Genomic DNA, 20,906 nt, shown 5'->3' with positions numbered 1-20,906 from the left:
TCTCATTTTTTCAACTCTTAATGAGTATGTTCCATGTCCTGCTTGCGTCCTGTTTTAAGACAAAGCAGAAATACATAATTAAAATACCTCTTTATTTCCATTTTTTTCTAGAATATTAGAGCTATATTAACAAAATTAACCTTTCTGCTGTAATGCCTGTATTTATAAGTAAAACATTTTAGTACTGTCCTGGTTATAATGAATTTGATCATTGGACTAGTGGCATTTGTAAAAATACCTGAAAGGCACTGTCACTTACCTGAAAGGAGCTGTCACCTGTTTTACACACTAATGAAGTCATGTTTGGAAAGCAAGCTAAGTTCTATGGTTTTGAGAAAGTAACATCTTTTGTAAATCAGCTGTTTTGACCCTGACATGCATACGGTCCTTATTAGTATGTCAGTTGTCAATGCTTGTACATCCCATATAGCCTAGATGGGCAGTACATCCCAGAATAAGCTGAGCACTCATTCTTAGTAATATCACTCCTATGTATCCTATTCTTTTTGACACTGTAGTCCTGTGACCCCCTTCCTCTTCACATATAATACGACATGCATATGCTTTTACGTAAACCTGTCCATTACATTTTCTCTTTTGCCTGTGGGGGACTATATTTATTGTGTTATGTTTATTTCTCCAATCAGCAGATATTGTAAGTGGTAAACAAGCAAAGCAGGTTAAATCAGACAACCAATGCAATTTTCCCTATGCTTCATCTAAAATTTATATAGGCAAACACTTAGGCTCAAACCTGTAACTATCAGAATGCATTGCTTGTCTAACAGACTATATCACTCTGTAATAAACAAACAAAAAAGTGTAGAGGATGTGCCCTATATGTATGTCCCATCTATACCCTTGCACTATTTTTTTGTTGTTGTATCACACTAAAAGTATAACCTCCACAAGGGTTGAGTTGCACGTTTCTGTGATCTAATACATTATTGCTCCTTAAATCATCCCAAAGTACAGTTTCTTATCATACTTCTACATAAACAGTACAGTGTCAAAAACATGTCTGCTTTTTCTCCTTTCTCTTCTGTTTTATACATATTCAGTTTCAAAGTTTTTTCTAATATTAATGCATTAAAAAACTCAATTTTTATAACTTGTCATTATACAATTTCAGGCACCCTAATTTCTCTTCATCATTAGATCTTTCAGATGTATGACTAGTTCTATAGGTGAGGATTACCAAGTGCTTGGTCCAATGGCTTCAACATCTCTAATATCTATTTTTTCCCTTTTAATCTCCAACATCTTCATGACTTTTGCCACTGTCAGTTCACATTTTCAGTAATCAAAATATAAATGATGTGGTGTGAGAAGTGAAACAGTGAAAGACAGATGGTGAGAAACAGAAATGGAGAGATGTGGTATTAAGGAGATGGGCAAGAAGTGCAACAGAGCAAAAGAGAAGAACTTCACCTGCACTCATTTCTGTAATTTGGTATCTCTTTTTATCTTATTCTATTCTTGAAGTCCATCACAAAAGCAATAAACCATTTGTTACTACCATTTGCTTTAATTGCTCCAAGGCAGTGCAACCACATTTTAGACAATTATGAGAAATAAAAATGTGTAATCCTTGTGGAATCTGGGTTAGAAAAGTATTATTTGAAGTGACTGATCTGCAAATTACTTGATCTGTAAAACCCTGACTTTGTGTCATATACATTCTTCATCTGTTTACAAAGCATATGCTCCTATTCACATAAGTAATATGGACAGTAATATATCTTTGTATATGTTATTTCAAATTTCCTCACTACTCAGTTTCTATAAGGTTGAAGGCAAGTAGTAGAACCAAGAGTTTTATAATCTGAAGGAAAATTTATCCTTGTTACTATTTCTTGCTGACAAGTGAGTTTGGTTTTGCAATGCCATTCATTGGGAAACAAAAATTCCCAGTAATGAACACTTCTGCAGACTTCATCATGAGACCTTACATTAGTGACATAAGAATAAAAATGAAACTAGAGTTTGCATTCCAAAGTTAGACTCTTTAAACATGTCACTAGCATCATGATACATTTAATGTCTGATAATCCTGAGATAACTTTGGAAGTTACGATACGTTTAGTAATGTAACATATTAGAAATGTAAAATGTGTATTTAATTCTGCCACAATTTCTGTCCCATCATTCCTCCTTCATAGCAAGATATTTGCATAATGCACATTCTGTTCTATAGTGCACTCACCAGAGGTAATTTTTATAATTCACAGAAAAAAAATAGAAGATGCTTTATGAACCAGTGGATAATTTTATTTCATTATATATTCCATGTATCATTAAGCATTTGTTAAACTTTCTATTCCTCCTGGGGCTGCTACAGAGGTTTAAATGTATTGTGATAAGAAACCACCATTAGTCACTCAATAAACAGTAAAGTATATAATCTAAATCTAAAGGCAAACAGTGCAGTACCCTAATTAATTTAATAATGGAGAATTTAGTATGTAGAGGAAAATATATGATTATTATCTGCCTAGTTAAAAAAGAGGTGCAATTATAATGATGAAAATATCTTGATTTCGTATTTTAAGAAGTGGTATCCTGAAATTTCTTACATGCCTGTATCAGACCGCACCATTTGCATCATCAATAGATAGTTTTTAAATTTGTTAATGTTAAAGACATCCTTCACAATGTAAAATCCACATTTTCTCCTGTGCCACAAGGTCAGTGTTGTTCATGCAGACTTCTGACTTAGTTATTATTATTATTATTAACTACATACGATAATTGCATGGCTTCCCTAAACCCAGAATAGCTTATAATTGCATGCTTGCTACATGCCTTTAAAATATTATGATTTGGCAACTACAGGGATCTGCAGCATCTTATGAGTGTAAAACACAGCAATTTAAAGCTAATTAACTCTGCCCTCATGAAACAATATACCCTTAAGCAAAAATCACAGCAATGGCAATGAAATTCAATTATCACAGATACTAGATAACCACTGCTGCTTGGTTAATTTGTTGTGAAATTGCACTCAGTATGCTTATAAACTTAAGGTGCACATTAGTATACAACAAATGTCAGAGCTCATTTTTATAAGTACATAAGCAAGAAGGACCTAGCTTAGAGATGCTAAATATATAACTAGATATGTTCACTACAGAAACTTCTATACATGTATGTATCGTGCTACCTGAGTGATTTCAGTTTTGGCAATAATGTAAACTGGAATAATAAATCGGTTTAATTTAAAATGGTAGCACCCACATTAACTTAAAATATTGCTGATTTTATAATGTAGTACACAGTTCTTTTCATGAGTGACCTGTTACTTTATAAATTCATGTCATTCACCATATGGCAAAATAGGTTCACAATGAAATCTTGAAATACTGAAATCCCGAATTTCAGTATTTTGAAATTACATAGCTAAAACCTTCAAATCCCAAAAACCCATAATCGCGAAACTCAAAATCCCGAACCTACACCACACACAGAGCACACACATAAACATATACACAACTCCCCCCCACAAGCACACAGACAAACTTAGACCACATATAAGCAGGGGGCAAGCCCTCCTGCACCCCCCCATGTGTGGGGTTTCACCCACCACACCCCCTACTTATATATACTAACTCCGAGATTGCACAATCAGACACACAAAGGTAACTCACACCCACACATTTCACAGTCCCTCGCACACACACATCACAGTCACCACACACACTGACATACACTAAAGTCCTTAACCAACACACTTACACATACATACATACCCGAACTAACACCTAACCATTCACACACCGCAACACCAGAAGCACTAATTCAAAATCTCTGTACTTTGGGATTTTGAATTTCGCACTTTTGATGATTCGGGATTTCAAGGCTTCGGTGTTATAATTTCAAAATACTGAAACTCGGGATTTCAGTATTTTGAAATTATGAACGGAACCCGGCAAAATATATGAGGCTATGTATCTTTAGCAAGCAATACTTTCTACTCCTTCACCATGTAGTACATTTTCAAAATATTTTATATTCCGGTGTCCTCCATAAAGCATTACATGAACTTCTTGAATGAATCCAGTTCTTAAAGAAAAACTATATACAGAAACTGAAAAATACATTTTTCATCTCCTATTCTTTTTCTGTGCAATTCCAAAGCTGTAGTATCTCTCTAAATGTCTGACATTGTTTTGGAATTTGCTATGATTCATGGTTTTAGCATTCCATCTGTTTTTGCTGTTATAGTGCCTTGTGTCTCTATAACAAAGTAGAACTTGGACAAAGTATATCAAGAGGTTTGCATCTACTTTCACTCATAGTGTATTTATTTATTTATTTATGTATTTATTTATTGCCATTTGATAACAGTGTAGGTATGCGGTTCATACGAGCAATAGTTTAGTCTTCCAGATTTTCAATCACACTTGTTAGAAACTCAGATATAAACTTAGATTAGGTTAGGTTGATACAGGTAGATGGGAAATAACTACAGGCACTGATTGATTCTGAAAATATGATAACTTTGAAAATGACATTTTGGTACCTGTTAGTAGGGTAAATCCAATGTGAAAACTGAAAAGCAGTATGTGAGTGTGGAGATAGAAGTGACTATCCCACTCTTGGAATACTAAGTTGTTTTACTGGAATAACACCGAGCCTTATCATGAAGACATTCTGGGAAAAGATTTTCCATAGTTTCTGGATTTAAAGAGGCAAAGAAAGCATGCCAACTTGCTGATACATCATTAAACTGCTATGCAGCCCCTTGTATGGGAGTCTTTTGCCACAGATCCCTATTACAGCTTCTAAATTGTTGTATGTATGTGTTTGTGTGTATTGTCTGACATTCACACTTGCAGTATAATTATTTTGTGGATTGCAGTTGTGGTCCTTGGAACTTAAACCAGTGTCTGTCATTTCTTCCTTGTTTTATTTTATATTGTTTATTTCACTCACTTGTTAACCATATAAACATCCCCAGAAGATAAAGAAGATGGTAAGAAAAGTCAGCATTTTTCATAAAGAGATCTCTAAGGAAACCAGAATGACAGCAAAATGGACACTATGCTCTTTGTTTTGGCAACGGATTGCTCCAACTGGACAAAGGCTGGTCCTGAAAACAATGGACAAAGTGAGTCAGTGGTAGACTAGGAAAGCAGAGTGAACAAACTCTTCTTTAAGAGAGAGACCAGAAACAATATTCATGAGGGAAATTGGGTTGTTGTATTGCCAAGCCAGCCTTTTTTATATTCCCATTTTGAATGAGACTAGCAACTAATTTATAGGGTAGATACAAAAGGAGCTGGTATAATAATGTAGCACTTAATATAGGAGATATTGTACTAAAATAATGTTCTAGTAGTATTTGAGTAACTACTCACTAATGTGACACTTCATTGTCACATGATTTGTATCTCAAAGAGCATTGGTTGCTGTAGGAAATCTTTTCTGGTCTTGTTTCTGTTACATCTCCAGTAATGATGCAGTGTTTCTTGAACATTTTTTTCTTTTTTGTATATTTGTGCACTCACAGAGAAAAATTTGCAATGAGAGTTCTGTATCCTAAGTGCACATCAGCAGTTGCAGTGAAAATTATGTGCTTTGTGAATGCTTGGTGAAGAGTAAACAAGTATGACACTCGTCTGAAAAAGAGGATTGCTGCTGCTGCCTTCTGCTAGAACTGTTCTGCATTGAAATTTCCAGCATGTATTTAATATACAAGAGTCAGGAAATCCTAGAACTTTCTTCAAGAGATTAGAGTCAACTATTGGGAGTGTTTCTTGACAGCAGTGTACTGGTCTGAAACTTCTCAGTTTGCTGCACGGGACCTCATAAGCACTGAATCAAATAATGAGCTCCAGTAAGAGACTGTGCTGTTTTCTTTCCCAGACTGAGTTCTGAAAGCTCTGGACTTGGAAATACCTCATTAAGTAAAAGTATGGGCTTTTACTTTTCCAAAATTTGTGCTCTTATTTTCTGTTCTATTAAGCTGAAAAGAACCAATTTGAGTTTTCCCTAACTGTTGTGTTGAAATGAAGAATCTTGGTGCTTCTGCTTCATACGTTAAAATGGATAAGTCTGAGCTTCTGAGATGCTATAGGTGAGTCTGATTAAAATTATACCACAATGTTTAAAGCATATGAATTTGTACTTTCTCTGTAGTGTTTAAACTTCAGAAACATCAGAGGTTATTAGCAGCAACTTTGCCAAATCTGATTTGTGCTAAGTATAAGCCTCCATAAAACCTATCATGGTTCAATTAAATCTTATTTCAGGTAAACTAAATTTATTCCAGGTTTTTGTTCAAAAGATGCAGCTCTAGTGATCTTACAAACTGTCCCTCATACTGCCTTAATTAGGCATCAGGTACAGTAGCATCAGCATAGGTCAGGCTTGACAATCTAAAGAACTAATACAAATGGGAACACTTACTAGTTTGTTTATGTAATATTGTATTATAAATGACTCTTGCTTTTCAAAAATAGAGGATTATGATTGGGTCTTCAATTGTAACCTGCTTATTATGTGTTTGAGACATGAATGCTTAGAAATTCACCTCAAGAGCAAGGCTCGATAGAAGGCCTGTCCACTATGCCAGGCATAAATCATTTTGAATGGCCCTGCACCAGACTCCAACAACAATCCCCTGCACTGGCTGTGCAGAAGATAGAGGATAATTTTGCCCTCCTTTACACACTATGTAGGGTATTTATGTTGCACAAACATCAGCAATGATATCCCTAAATAGAATGCAAGACAAAATAGCAACATGCCATTCGTGTGGCTATGAATCATGGGTAGCCTACTCTAGTGTCTTGTATTTGTAGAGTACACATATATGGGCAGGTTGCATGAATGAACAAAAATGCACAGCATGTAAATGACATGCAGATGAGTTTACCTGTATACTCAGCTTCTGGTGCACACATGATTCATAGTGAATGGTGGATTACAACTTAATTCACATAAACAAGATACAAACTAAGACCTATTAGCAATGATTACAAGCACTTCTCAATTTTGGATTCCAAAATGCACAGTAAGGAAAATCGGCCTGAATCACATTCTTCCAGCACAGAAACAACACAGATATTGGAGAGAGTACACAAGAGAGCACATAGAGGTCTACTGTACTGTTGTTAGCGATATATGTGCAGTATCATTCACAAGTACTTATTGGCCATTTGAATGGTGCCTTCTTCTTAATAGTTGTTTGGATAATGTTAATGGACAAGTGTATGTATACCACAATGGTCATTTAAAGCTCTATCCTGCTGCAGTCATGCACCTGTTCACAGCCACATCTAGCTATCCTTCCTATATGCAGGGAGGTCTAACTTTTGTAGTGCCACATTTCCAATCCTCTGCACTCAAGCACCTGTTTGCACACACACCTAGCAGGGGATAACAGAGCACACTGACACAGGACATCCATTAAAATCATCTGTGCAGCCCTAGGCAATGTAAAAAACATATAAAGTCCACACATGGAATTCTACCTGGAATATGTAGAAATGTACATATATGACAGCCAACTTTCAGAATGATATAGCTACTTCTGTGTACCTGCACACATTTATACCATCTATTACAACTCACAGCACCAGTTTCAATGCATCTCACAAGCTATTCAAACTTCCTGCAAATAAAATGAATGGCAAAGGGTGAACAAGTTCAGCTCTGCAGAGAATGATGTATTTCTACAGGCACTCAATAGTACCCACCAGCCAATATGTGATCACGTGTGGAAAACAATAGTACATGATGTCAGTGCTGTGAGTGGGAGGAATTGTGCCATAAATCAATGTTGAAAGCAAGCAAATCAGTGAAATGAAACACCACAAAGAAGGTATACAACATATTAGGGGTACAGACAACAACAGTGGGTGGTCCTCCATCCACTCATCAAGATTTTTCTTGAATAGTGCTAATGAGGAACTCTGCTTGACATAGATAGGTAGCTTGTTCCAGAGTATGGGAAGTCTCTGGGACAGGAATCTATCCCTCCAGCATGTTCTGTTTATTGTGGTGACAAGGTTTAGGTCCCTAGAGCATGAATCTCAGAGGGATTGGGATTTCTTTAGGTGTAGCATGTCCAACAGCTCTGGGTTTGACATAGCTTTGAATATTAGGCAGAGATCACCTCTGAGTAGGCGATATGCTGTGTAGTAAAGTTGGAGTTTTTTGAGACGGTCAGCATAGGGCATCTGCGGACTACCCCTGTCAGCAAAAAAATAAATAAATAACATCTGTCAAATCGAAAACCTGACATACCATTTCAGAAGTGTGTGTTTACCTCCAATGAAATTGGACCTTACCTCTGTCACTTTTTGGCATTCTTAGTTCACTGTAATTCTTGCATCCACCATTAGCAACAGGTATGGTGAACAAAGGACCATATGAGGTATCTGACACATTTTCTTTCATATTAAAAAGTGATAGGGAAGCACTATCCTTCAGTATTCCCAGACAGGTCAACTTCAGAAGACTGAAAAAACAAAAGACTGAATCCCAAAAGACTGAAAATTCAAAATACTGAAAGATGTAATTTGTCCCTTATCCACTATTGTATGATCTTGTAGTTGGTATTTATAATTAGCAGGAGATGTGGGGGAAGCATCCCCACACATGGGGAGTGGAGGGGAGCCTGCCCCTGCATTACAAATGTGCTCAGTAGTTTGAATTTTCAGTCTTTTGGTTTGTCAGTCTTCTGAAATAGACCCCTTTTTTCCTGAAGCATTTTTTTTTAATTTATGTTACTCAGTCAGAAAAACATGAAGATATATCAGTTTCCAGTATTTATGTTTTTTCATTATTCCATGGCACAGATTTAATTTGTGTTGTTATGGAAAAAATGCAGAGCCAATACAGATTAAACATGCGCTATTGAAAAAAGATGCAGTCTGGGAGAGTCTACTTCACACTGTTTGGAACACCTACTCCTTGCATCCTTAATGCTCCTAATCATAATAGAATGTCTTGGCATCCCATTGTCTTTGCTATGTATAACCTGACAGTGGGTGACAACATATAATGCATACATCAATATGCTGTCTTTGGGCACAGTGCATGGTGTGGTGTGAGTACTAGTGTATTAATTTGCTGTAGACTCCTATGACAGATTTTAAAGCATTCCATGTAATATCTTCTGTATTGCTGCATGCATTATCCCTTTGGGAATCTCATACGAACAAGTCTTAAAATGGTAACTGGTAATGAATTGTCAAGGACATGATCATACTCAGAAAGCTACTGCCCTAATACATTATTCCTAAATGGTTAAAAAATGGCTAGCTATAAAAAGGTATAATAAAAAGTGAATGCATGTCTACAATTAATTATATGGATAAAGATGAATTGTGGCAGTGTAAAGAAAACTGAGTACATCTTGAGATTTGGCTTCAGCAAACAACAGCCATATTATATACATTCATAATGAATAATTTAAAAATACATCTATGTATTGATGAAACAGTAGCAGATAGTCTTGAATAAAGTTGTTAATGACAGCAAATCATCTGTACTAATTAAGTATGAGTAAAATGATAAAATTACACACACACATGGATATATAAATGTATGGGTCTACTACAGAAGAACGAACGGCGACAGCACTGAATGTTAAATAACCGAGACCGGAACACCAAAACCACACATGCTCAAAATCCCACATCACCATAACCTACGAAAGGCACGAAATTCCACACCACCATAACCCAAATATATGAAAGGCACGAAATTCCACATTGCCATAACCCAAATATACGAAAGGCACGAAATTCCACATCACCATAACCCAAATATATGAAAGGCACAAAATTCCACATCACCATAACCCAAATATATGAAAAGCAGGAAATAGAGAATGTTGTGTATCAGTTAAGTCAGTAGCACTTTAAAAGGCAACGGGAGGCATGTAGCATTGTATGTTGTACCTACGTGAAAGATGGAGACTACAGGAGAGGAAGGGCCAGGAGTTATTGGAAACCTCTACAAAACAGTAAAATCCCCAAAAATTTAAGACATTACTAGTTGTAGAAGGCTATCTGTACCATTTAGAAAGGAGTAGGGATAGTAGATGGTACTGGGGTTGCAAGTACAAAATCCCAGAAAAGTGCAGAGGAAGAGCGGTAACAACACTTGCAGCTGATAGAGTCAAACTAGAGAAAAGTGCTAAACACAACCACCCTGATGATCCTGAAGAGATTGATAAGTACACAGTGTGCCATGATCTGAAAGTGAGGGCAGCATACAGTAGAGCTACCCCATGCCTATTTAGTGGAGGATGCTTTGGCATCAACGTCCCTCGATACAATCCATAGTTTACTGAACAGAAAGTTTCTGCTTCAGCAGATCGGTAAGGTTAGGAGGAAGTTAAGTACAAAGGATGGCATAGAAGCATTGACACTGGACACAATAGACTTTGAAAATTACCCGCTCAAAAGTGGGATATTTCTACATAAAACCATGTGTGATCTGACAACCGATAATGTTGTAGTAGTGTTCACTACCCAGAATAACCTATATGATCTAAGTAGAGCTGGGATATGGCTTATGGACGGCACTTTCCATCAGTAAAGTGGTTACCTGTAGGCAACTTTATAGCATCCACGGTCTTGTGAAGTATGATAGCCACAGCAAAGCAGTACCGTTATTGTTATCTCTAATGTCAAAGAAATCACTCCGGTCATATAATTATTTATGGCATTGTGTATTCCATATGATGCCTGAGCAGCAGTTTGACGTGAATGTACGTTTTGTACTTTGTGATTTTGAGGTTGCAGCAGTGAAGAGCGTATGGCTAAATGTTGCCGGTGCACAATTCAAAGGCTGCCTATTTCATTTTGGAGAGAAACTATGGAGGAAGGTCCAGTCTTTAGGTCTGGCCAGTCTATACAACACCAATCAACATTTTCAGCTGGCTGTTAATAGCTTGGTTGCCCTTGCATTTCTGCCTGAAAGTGAGGTATGTACTGCCTATCAGATACTATGGGAGACTTTCCCAGCAGAGGGTAAGGAACTATTAAGATACTTTTCTGATTGGTATTTGTATGGGAAGTTATGTAAGTTCAACACACATACTGCATCTAGTGTGAGATTCCCACCACTCTTCCCAATTGGCTTTTGGAATGTTTCCAAGTTAAATGATCTGTTTCTGCCATGCACACAGAACTCTGTGGGGGCATGGCATCACCATCTTAAATGCTTGTTAGGTACTAGAGGTACGGATTTAGATGTACTGCTATGTGCCCTCATTAGAGAGCAGGATAGGGTGGATGAACTCCACATGAGAATGGCTACTGGCTGTCCACCCTCTATAAAAAAGCATAAGCTTATTGACCGTCATTTACAATTTCAGTGGGTCCTAGCCAATAAGGATGCATACTCCAGTATAGAGTTCTTGAAAGCCATTTTGAAGTTGTTGAAGATGTGAAGGTGTACACTTCCTGATTGTATTGTACATATTACATATCAGTAGTACATAGTTTACTTATGTATTGCCATACCACCAGCAGTCTAGAGGGATATGGTACATTGGTCACTATGGTGGATAGTGTGCTTATGGTACTAATGAACGGGTGTATATTTTGTTGGTCGACACAATATGGCACGACTGCATTGATTTCCCATAGGTCATACAGATCACTTTTACTGGATATATGTTGGCAGTTGTCTTGTTATGTGTTGGCAACGAGGTTAGCATGTAGTGACCGCCACATGCATTCACAGATGGAATGTTGAAACTCTGATATTCTATGGTTGGCAGTCATTAATGACGTATCATGGGAGTATATATGTATTGTGTGCGAATGTATTCTGTACAATTCATTCCACATCCTGATGTCGCTGACCAATCTGAGTGGAGATATTACTGTTGTGAAAATTAAGTTTCTTGAAGAAATGTTATTATCCACAAATGAATAGACTGACAAACACGTTCATTTATGTAACAATAATGAACTTCTTCAGATAAAATTGAACACAAAAAAACAGGTTTTAAATAAAGTCTGAAGCAGTCATCTGATCAAAGAATGATGTCATTAAACCCTACCATTTACATTTCTTAAAGTGCTAAAGATCTATTTCAAGTGCCATTCTAACTGTATAAACACAGTAATCTAAAAATGTAAGCATATTCATTCACTAAAACCTTAAAATGTACCAAATAAAAAATGAATTAACTTATTAAAAACAGTGCAACAAAAAGTAGAAAAATTAACAAAAATTAAAGCACAAATTTTCATTAGGATGTTAACATATACACAAACCTCAGAAAACCAAGTAGAACTCAGAAACTGGTATGAAAAACTCCAATAATAGGAAAAACAACCAGGTAGCCCAAAACTTGCAACAAACCTTTATTGCCAAAGCTAAAAACTATGGTTAAGCGCTTTCATCATCTATTGATATCCCCAGAACCATTGAATGGCTTGTACTATGCAAACAGTGAATAAAAACACATAGGCATATACATACCCCTTCAATTTTAAAATGAGGAACATGAACACCTTCCAATCAGGTGAGAATCAAACTCCATAAACACAAACGTATATGGAAATGTTGATAATATTACTTTATCTAGTTAAAGCTTTATGCTTTAAACTACAACTGAATAAATGCCAAAATAATTCTTTCTTCTCTAACACCAATGCCCAGGGACCCTCTCACATGCTGATATTGACCTTTTCTATAACCAAGTATCTGAAATGGTGGTTAGGGTACATGTGAACATGTTTTGCTAACGCATTATTCAGATGTATTCTTTTTATATCAATTGCTATAATCTACATTCAATTTGACCTATACAAAAACATGGGCAGGACTGGCATAATCCTACATATACAACTCCTTTGCATTCACAGTTGTAGCTATTATTTATCTGATACTCATTACCATGGATGCTGAAAGAGTCACCAATATTAATATATTTGCAATATGGGTAATGCCCACATTTTTTCATAGTGGGGCTAAGGTTGTTGTTTTGAACATTAGCAGTATTATTACTTGTTATATTCTCTAAGGTAGTTTTAAAGTTCAAGTCCCTATGGTATACTATAGTGAGTATTTCCCCCACTTTATTTTTAACTAGAATGTCATCATACATAATCACCTTTTATTCTTCAAAATCTTCTTACGTGTTTTTGAATCAAACTAATTAAACTTACTTTTGATGGAAATGCCCCTACTGATGATTTGCGCATTTCAAGCACATTCAACCCACCCCAGTGCTGCAACTATCTGAAAAGGTATGTGAATTAGATTTCAGAATTTTGTTGAAACAAAATAATAGGTATTGTGAATTTAACTAAAGTAAGCACAAAGCTGACTTATTGCTTTTTTTAAAACAACAGAATGTTAGAATCATGAAATTGGATAATGGGGGCAGACTTGTTATCATGGATATGCACTGATACAATAATAAAATGCTTGACATTTTAAATAATGATACCTATGAACTTGTTTCAAAGGATCAACTGAATGGAGCATATAGAAGCATTGGTGCACAAATTAGGGGCATGTTCATTGATAGATGCACAGATCTAGATATTTTCAACTATTTTAATATGACCTACCCACTCATACCAACCATATTTGTGGTCCCAAAAATACATAAAAACATTGATAACTCCCTGATGCACCCCATAGCGGGTGGGTATAACTCAATAACTTCAGCCTGTTTGAGATACCTAGGCAAAAAATTAAAAATTTTGTTAACAAATGAAAAAACAGATTTGTAGGGATTCTTGGCATTTCTTAGAGTTGATTAACAAAGACAGATATGATCAAAAAGATGTCTTAATCACTATAGATGTAATGGATCTCCATACAGTTATACCTCAGGTATCACATGGGTTACTGAATTTTTGATTAAAAAAGAGGTCCCCTAAAATGAGATTAACCTGTATGAAGAGTTGTTTCACCTGGTTTTGGACAATAACTACATTCCATTTGATGGAAAATATTATTTACAGAAGAGTGGGGTAGCCATGGGGTCACCATGTGGCTCGAATTTTTCAAATCTAGTTATGGCCCAGTTTTTATTTGAAAATGATGTAAAAACCTCCTTCCAGCCTTATGTTCATTACCTGGATGATATTTTTATTGTTTGAAAAGACAAGGTAGTGAACACTGGGTCCTTTATGGAATATATCAATTCTACAGCCAACTTCTTTTCTTTTACATATGAATGGGCATCAAATAGAATAGCCTATCTGGATGTATTGTTGGAGAAAGACATAAAGTCCAACAGATATACATCCAGAATATTCTGAAAAATACCTACTCTGACATCTTTCTTCATTATACCAGCTCGCACCCATATCATCAGAAAAGGTCAGTAATAAAGGGGCAGCTGGTAAGGAAAGCAAAGATAGTTACTTTAGATTCACAGTTTGAAGAAGAATGTAATAATCTGAAGGAAATGTTTAGTAGGAGAGGATATCTCAAACTTCTTCCTTAGGAATTAATAAGAGAAGTATACAGTAAAAGAACATCCAGACATTTTAAACCTATTTTAAATACTTCATCTATAGGGATCACATCTCAGTCATAGTTTTCTAGTTTTGATGGAACGCAATAGCTCAATTACTAGTTTTATTACATGTTTCAGCAGTGATTATAAAACACTTAAGTGGATTTTGAACAAAAATTGGGTGATTATATGCTATGACATTCTAGTTAAAAATAAAGTGGGTGAAAGATGCACCATAGTATACCATAGGGGCTCAAACTTTAAAACTACCTTAGCGAATATGACAAGCGATAATATTACCAATGCACATAATAAAACCCTTAACCCCACTATGAAAAAAATGTAGGCATTGCCCATATTGTAAATATATTAATAATGGTGACTCTTTTATCATCCATGTTAAGAAGTATCAGATAAAGGGTAGATACAACTGTAAACACAAAGGAATTGTATATGTAGGATTATGCCAGTCCTGTCCGTGTTTTTTATAGGCAAAGCAGAATATCAATTACAGGACTGGATTTATGAACATGAATATGACATAAAAAGAATACAGCTGAATAATGCATTAGCAAAACATGTTCACATGTACCCTAACCACTATTTCAGATACTTGGTTATACAAAAGGTTAATATCAGTATGTGAGGGTTCCCTGGGCATTGGTGTTAGAAGAAAAATAATTATTTTGGCAATTATTTATGAATGCTTGCAAATGACTGGGCTTGAATGCCCATTGTTTGATCAGTTGTATTTTAAAGCAAAAAGCTTTAACTAGATAAAGTATTATTATTAACATTTCCATATAGGTTTGTGTATATGTTAACATCCTAATGAAAATTTGTACTTCAATTTTTATTAATTAATTTTTCTTCTTTTTGTTGCATTACTTTTAATAAGTTAATTCATTTTTATTTAGTACATTTTAAAGTTTTAGTGAATGAATATTCTTGCATTTTTAATTTACTGTGTTTATACAGTTTGAATGGCACTTTAAACAGCACTTTGACACATTAAGAAATGTAAATTTGAGGGTTTAATGACATCATTCTTTGATCAGATGACTGCTTTGGGCCTTAACTAAAACTTGTTTTTTTTTTGCTCAATTTTATCGGAAGATGATCATTATTGTTGCATGAACAAAAGCACTTGTTAGTCTATTTATTTGTGTATAATAAACGTTTCTTCAAGAACCTTGTGGCTTCTCCTTCTGGCAGCTAATGTAGTAATTGAAATCTGGCAAAATTATTTTTACACTATTACACAAACACACGCACATGTGCGCACACACACACACACACACACACACACACACACACACACGCACGCACACACACACACACACACACACACACACTAACTATACATTCCAGGAGGGATAAATACTATCTCTACAGTGCCATTACTGCATTCCTTTCTTTACAGTAAAGCTGCCATTCAGCCATGCCTTTCTTGTATACCTTAAACACAAAAAGAAAACACTTGCAAATTGCAAATAAACTAACAAACTACATTATTAACATAGAGTAAGCATGTTCATCCTTAAGATCACTAGGACTTCATTAAAACTTCTCAATAAAGACTTCCAAAGGCTTTTTAAATACTTTTCATATCATAGGACATACCACATAACAAACAACCACATTACATATTAAAACACAAATATAAAAATATACATAACTAAAAGAAACTATTTACAAATATATATATCCATAATTAAAAAGTACTTTTTTCTACTTTTCACTGCAAGATACATTTTCAGAAATTATTTGTTCTTTATAGTTTCATTTGTTATCAGCTTGTAATAGCATTTGCCATCTAGCATCTCTCATTTCAAACCTATTCTTGAAGTCTTCTTCCATAATCTGATGGCTGGTGGTAACTAACATTTTTTACAGGCTATGTTTTGACTAACTAATACTATCCTCCAATTATTGTTATAATATTTTTAATAGTAAAAGTATCCACGGCTATGACCAAAGGAAAAAAATGTGTCCTTATATTCTGTGGTATCTTATTTGAAATAGGATATCAAGCCACTAGAAAAAGTAGAAAATTAATTCCATTTTCCTGTGAGTTTGACACCAGTAGAATGTAATAAATCACTATCATATCCACTTAGACTAAAAAAAGAAACATCAATAAAAAATTCATCACTTTGACCAGTCTTGATACTCTTATCATCTGAACTCTAGGATGGTCTCCTTGTTGTAGAAGGAAGTAGCAGTCCACAAAAATCACAAAAACTGATAGGCCAAAAAACAACCATACAGACAACAGAGTGGACTATTGAGGACAAGAAAGAAATCATGTATTGTTACTATTATGCTAAAAGCCCAGAATTTCCAGACAAAAGATATACAAAAAGATTAAGAGAGAAAGTAGAGAAAAGAAAAACAATTCCACAAGAAAAACCATCAGAAGCTTCAAATAAAAATATGTGTTCATTAATACAACAGATCCAAAAAGCACTATATAGACTAAGAAACCTTGTAAAATTTGGATAAAGAAGAGACATAGGAAGTGCAAAAATTTAAAGAACAAAATTTAGAGACATTTGAAGAGTATAAAAAGAAATATGGACATGGGAAAGAAAGAGAGATCTGATATGGTACAATATTTCTGCAAAGGAGAAAGCCAAATTAATCAACACAAAAAAGGCAGCCTCAAAGATATTCGAAGAGAAAAACAGATAAAGGCATCCAGATATGGAAAATTTCACAATAAAAAATAAGATCACAAAGAGGGGATATAGAACAGAAGATTAGCTAAGTAGAAGTTAAAAAAATAGAAGCTGACGTTATAGAATATTTGTGAAGTGAAGGATTCAGTGTAGAAAGTCTAACACAGGTCATATCACAGCATGGTGGAATGATTAGTCCGCAAAGTAAAAAGAAACAAGAGGAAAAGGAGACATCTGAAGAAGGAAATATGGACATGGGAAAGAAAACAAGATTTAATATGGTGCAATATTTATGCAAAGGAGAAAGCAAAACTAATAAATGCAAAAAGAACAGCGCCAAAGATATCTGAAGAGAAATGCAGGCAAATACACCTGGATATGAAAAATGTCATTATACAAAAAATAAGAAAACAAAGAGGAAAAGTAGAAAAGAGAATTATTTATGAAGATGTTAAAGAAATAGAAACGGAGGTTATGGTTACCTGCAAAGTGAAGGATTTAGTGTTGAAAATTTAACTCAGATAACAACACAACAGGATAGACCAAAGGACACCCAAATCAAGGAGAAACTAGCAGACCAGGAAGCATCTAATCAGTTGACATATGAAGATAATTTGGAGCCTCCCATAGGAAACCAGTACAAAGCTACAGATGGAGCTATATAGCAAGGGAAAGAACAGGAAACTGTGGCAACTCTGACAAGTCAATGTTGGGGAGTGATAGGTCAGTGATTTCCCATATGAAAGAGCAACAGATGACACAGGGTGAAACTGAAGAAAAGTGGCACAGGAAGAAACTCTGAAACATTTTATAGAATGCCTGCAAGAAATCACAAATAAAGAATGTGCCCTCAGTTTTGAAGAAATTATCTAAGACAAGAGTTACTTGATTTAAATAGAGATAGATAGACATATTAAGATCAATGAAGTAAATAAACTGTAGAAGGTCAGTAAAACCCAAAAAGTTAGAAGTTTGATCAAACAAATGAACTGAGTAATTAGGACTGTTCATAGACACTCACGCAACATAACAGAAGTAAATAGGATACATTACTGTGCAGCCAAATTAATAACAGATAAAGTCCTGCCACAAGAACTCAGGGTAGTAAGGGAAAGGATGGGGAGATATATCAAATGCCATCATGGAAGTATCAAATAGAGAAAACTATAAAGCAATTAAGACAAGAAGTGTCACTGTTAGAACAGTATAAAAGAGGGAACAGACCAACAAAAATACTCAGAACGATAGATGTCATAAGAGCAACGTGCAGCATTATAACAGATCAGGATGTATAATGCATTATTGCAAATAATAAACTAAAAATATCAGCACAGGCAGAAACACTTAGAAGATATACAGTAAAATATAAAGAAAAAGTATAAAATAAACAATTTATTGATAACCCAAAAAAGTGTTATAGCGAATTGGGAAATAAGGTAAAAGGAATTGAAAGACCACCAAAAAAGAAGAAATAGATACATTTTGGAGAAATATTTATGACTATCCTGTGGAACATAATAAAGATGCTAAATAGATAGAAGAAGTAAAAGAAATAATGAAAAGTTCAAATGTACATGATATGAACTGGGATGAGGTAATGGCCAGAGAGATTGAAACAAAGGTAAGAAAAGCCTCTAATTGGAAAACCCCAGGCCCAGATGCAGTACTTAACTTCTGACTAAAAGTATTAACATCTTTGCATGAAGATTTAGCCATGAGTAAGAACTGTTTATATGTGCACACCAAACAGACACCAGCCTGGCTAACAACAGGAAAAACAATTCTCCGACTTAAGAGTGAACTGGCAAGCTACCCTAAAAATAATAGACCAATAACTTGCCTGCCAACAACGTATAAACTATACACTGGAATTGATGGCGACAAACTTCATTTAGAAGAAAACTCAGTTATAGCAATAGAACAAAAGGGTAATAAAAGAAAGCGATATGGAACAAAGGATCATTTGTTGTTAAATAAAGTCATAATGGAGAACGGTAAAAAGGGGAAGTATCTAAGTATGGCATGGATAGACTACAAAAAATCATTTGACAATATCCCACATTCATGGATAAAAGAGTGCTTACAAATGTATAAGATATACCCTACACTGATAAACTACATCACAGAAACCATGAAACAGTGGCAAACCACTTTGAAGTTAAGCCATGATAAAGGACAAATTATTATTCCAGGGATAAAAAATCCAAAAGGGGATATTTCAGGGAGACTCTCTATCACTGCTGCTAATTTGTCTTGTCCTTAATGCATAAAACTGTCTGCTTAATAAGATCAGGCCATTGCTATAATTTGACTCCCAGAAAGCAGCATAGTGTAAAGACTTCTAATTTTTCTCTTTGTCAATGATTTAAAACTGTATAGCTCATCAGTTGGGGAAGTAAAACCACAACTGCAAGAAGTCAAAACTTTTTCAGATGATATAAGAATGTCATTTGGTCTTGTAAATGTACAAAAGAAACCTTTAAAGCAGGAAAGCTGCAGCACCAAGAACACATCAGTTTGGGGCAAGAATGTGATATAAAAGAACTTCAGCAAGAGGAAGTGTATAAATATTTGGGAACTGATAGAGGATTAACAATAAAACATGAACAAATGCAAATAAAACTCAGTAAGGAATACTTTAGAAGATTTAAATTAATCCTGAAAACAGTGTCGACATCCGGGAACAAAGTTCATGCTGTAAACCAATTTGATCTTCCTGTCCTAACTTACAGGTTTGGAGTGACTGACAGGCCCTAAAAGGTGTTGGATAGATTAGACAGGAAAATAGGAAGAATGCTTCATGCTCATCAATTGATTTATAAAACTCAGTGCATACCAAGATTATATATTCCACATTCCAAAGGGGGTATGAGCCTCCTTGAAATTGATTACCTGCATAGATCTGCAATCGTGGAACTGCATACATATCTGCTGACCTCACAAGACCTAAGCATAGTGAAAGTTTTGAAACACCAGGAGAATAAATCTAAGATGACTTCCTTGCTTAGTCTAGCAGAAGTATATCAACGTTAAGCAGGAATGGAAATTAAACAAGAAGTAGATAAAAGTCAGGCAGCAACTCAATGTGCCAAAAAACAAGAGAAAGAATATAAGGCAAAGGATCAGATGAGAAGGCAAGACATGTGGAAAATGCATAAATATGGTTGCAGGTATAGAAAACTTCTAAAACAACCACATGTTGATCAGGATCAAATGCAAGAATGGTTAAGGAGAGGTGAATTCAAACCAAAGGATGAAAGGTTAATATTGGAGGCCGAAGATAGTGGACTACGTACACATTGGTTTACAAAGTCCATGTGGGAGAAATAGACAAATGTAGGTTTTGTAAAGCAGAATTGGAAACAGTTGCACACCTTGTTGCTGGCTGTGACATGTTAATGGCAGAAAGACTGTATACTGAAAGGCATAATAATGTGGCAAGACTGATGCACTGAAGGCTGAGCAAACATGATAATACTGAAATAGCTGAAAAACGCTGGAAACATGAGCCACAAAGCATCATAGAAAATGATGGTCTACATCAAATGGGGTCACCCATTACCAACAGTTCAAATGATAGATGGGAGTATTGGAGTCCAAGAAAAGAACACAAAAGTAGCATTGATAATTGAAATCCATACATCCAGTGACTACAGTGTGTTGCATACAGAGAGAGACACAAAGTCATAAAATATCAGGATTTGCAGGCAGAAAAGAGAGCAATGTGGAAGAAAGATACCCAGACAATTCAACAGTAGTAGGAGCAAGAATCT

Source organism: Protopterus annectens, chromosome 11.part0 (assembly GCF_019279795.1).
Source record: "Protopterus annectens isolate FY-2018-M chromosome 11.part0, PAN1.0, whole genome shotgun sequence".
Classification (NCBI taxonomy): domain Eukaryota; kingdom Metazoa; phylum Chordata; order Ceratodontiformes; family Protopteridae; genus Protopterus; species Protopterus annectens.
This window is presented reverse-complemented; position numbering follows the sequence as displayed.